This window comes from Arachis stenosperma, chromosome 2 (genome assembly GCF_014773155.1).
Source record: "Arachis stenosperma cultivar V10309 chromosome 2, arast.V10309.gnm1.PFL2, whole genome shotgun sequence".
Lineage (NCBI taxonomy): Eukaryota > Viridiplantae > Streptophyta > Magnoliopsida > Fabales > Fabaceae > Arachis > Arachis stenosperma.
Window position 1 is genome coordinate 90,312,407 of NC_080378.1, and position 2,523 is coordinate 90,314,929.

A 2,523-nucleotide genomic window follows, 5' to 3' on the forward strand; every position below is an offset into this window, starting at 1 on the left:
TGTTTCGATTTTTGAAGATAAAATGAAACTAGTTGCGCGACAAAAAGTGGCTGCGCGAACAGAGCTGGCTGACGTTGGTTGGACAAAAGTTCCGACGACGGCGGTAGCTGGATGGAGGTTGTGGCAGAAGCTCGAGGTCTAGCCATCTAGGTGAGTGCTGCTTCGTGTTCTGCTTCCTGTTATGGAGACTGGAGAGGAGAGGGGTAATGGTTAGGAACTTAGGGAGTTAGGGTTAAGCAACCAAAACGCAGCCGTTTTTGACACAATTCAAAAATTGGCCGGGTCACAGTTTGGTTCGACCGACCAGTTCTCAACCGGGTCGGCAGTCTAACGACGGTTTTCTAATTTGGCAGTTTTGACTTCTGTCCGAACTGTATTTGGCAGCAGTTCACAGTTTGATCGGCCAGTTCGAACCAATTTTCTAAACCTTGATCGCAGCACTTATTCCAGAAACTTCATGGCTTAAGAACTTGTTGAATGAGCTATGCATGTCTCTTCGTACTCCTCCTCTCATTTACTATGACAAACTTAGGGCACTTATGCTAGCAGCAAATCCTATCCTTCACTCAAAATTGAAGCATTTTAAGATGGACTTGAGTTTTGTACGAGACAGTGTAGCAAAAGGCAAGGTTGCGGTTTGTCATATTCGAGACACGGTTCAAATAGTAGATATCTTACCAAATCAGTTTCATCCAAGTTGTTCCATGATTTCAATCACAAATTCAGGTCAGGTCCTGAGTTTGAGGAGATGATAACAGTAAGAAGTAATTGGAGTTATAGTGTTATACTAGCTAGTCTGCTAAGTGTAATTAGAAGTGGTTAGAATTTGTTATAACTGTGCCACCTAGGACAAGTTAGTTAGACTAATCCTTAGCTTGTCTATAAATACAATGTAATAAGTCTCTCTCTACCATTGGTTCAATAATTACAAATTAAATCTTCTACACTTTTCTCAAACTTTTTTTGTCTCTTAAACTCTCTTTTCCCTCCTTAAACTCAGGCTTGACACCTTTCAGTGGCAAAAACATCATTGTCACTGTTATTTTGGAGTTTATTCACGATTTTTTTCGTGACTAAACTCCTTATTTTTTGTAGTAGATATTGCTGTTTGTTGTAATATTTCATATATATATTTTGTATTCTGCATGTTTCAACTTTTAACAAATTAAATAACTTTGCTTTTTCCTTTTTAATTTTTGGACTATTTATTATTTAATTCTTTGGGATAGTTAACCCTTAATACTTTACTACTTCTTTTGGGTTTCTAAATTTTTTATTTAGAATAATAAATTTTGCAAACTAGAAGCCATTGGTCAATATTGCCTCCTTGTTATGTTCTTATTGAAATAGATATTAATTGTACTACCTAAAATTTCTTTTTAAAATAAAACGGATTTTATGTCGAAGATTAATACATAATGTCGTTGACAAATAAACTGTAAAATTATTTTTAATAATAATATAAAACAAAAACACCCCTTATCTCATGTATATTTGAAAAAATCAAGGTTGCAAGAATTGGACCGGTCATCGAACTGGTCAAGTGATTAGTTCAATAGTTCAATGGTTCAACCGGAGTTGAATCGTAGTTGAATCGGTTTAATTAAATATAGAGGAAAATTATAAAAAATTCAATACATAATTTAAAAAAATTAAATTCAATAATTTTAAACTAATAAGATTCAAAATTTAACAATTTCACAAAATGAACAATACATAATTTATCATTAAAAGGTCATAAACTACTTCAAATATCAAAGTTTATAACTAAAGAAATCAAAACGCACATAAATGTTAAACACAATGTTTTGCAACCAAAAGAAACAATATTCAACAAACAATACTTCAACTAAACAAAGACACTACTCTTCAGAAGTCATAATCATCATTAAGTGTTCCGATGTTTCCATCATAAACAGGTAATCCAAAGCCAGCATCTTCAGAAATACCACCAAAAGAAGTATTTGAGGATTCAATTATAACATCAGGCATATCCACTTCGACTTCCATGTCTCCTCCATCTAATAAAATAGAAAGAAAACTCAATAAGAAATCAACATTATTAATGACATGTATTTTTATGGAAGGAAACAAAGTTTGCTATGTCACTCACTATTAGGATACGAAGGCATATCATTATCAGTGTATATTAAACTTTCAATGCCTTAAACATCTCCATTAGTAAATTCAGGATCATCTTCATCTGCCATTACCCAAAAATCTACCGTGTCAATGCATTGAATGTCAATTGGATCATAATTCCTCTTCTTTCGATGCAACCTAGATTGAAGGCGTAGGTTATATGTGGCATAAACAATGTCACTTAGCCTTTGATGCTCTAACCGGTTCCTCCTCTTTGAATGGATTTGTTCAAAAAGGCTCCAGTTCCTCTTACATCCAGATGAAGAATAGGTTTGATGAAGAAGACGGACTGCCATTTTTTGCAAATTAGGAGCACTCCCACCGTGTAGCCTCCACTATTCACCTACGTAGATATAAAAATCAAATACTTTTTAATGTTTA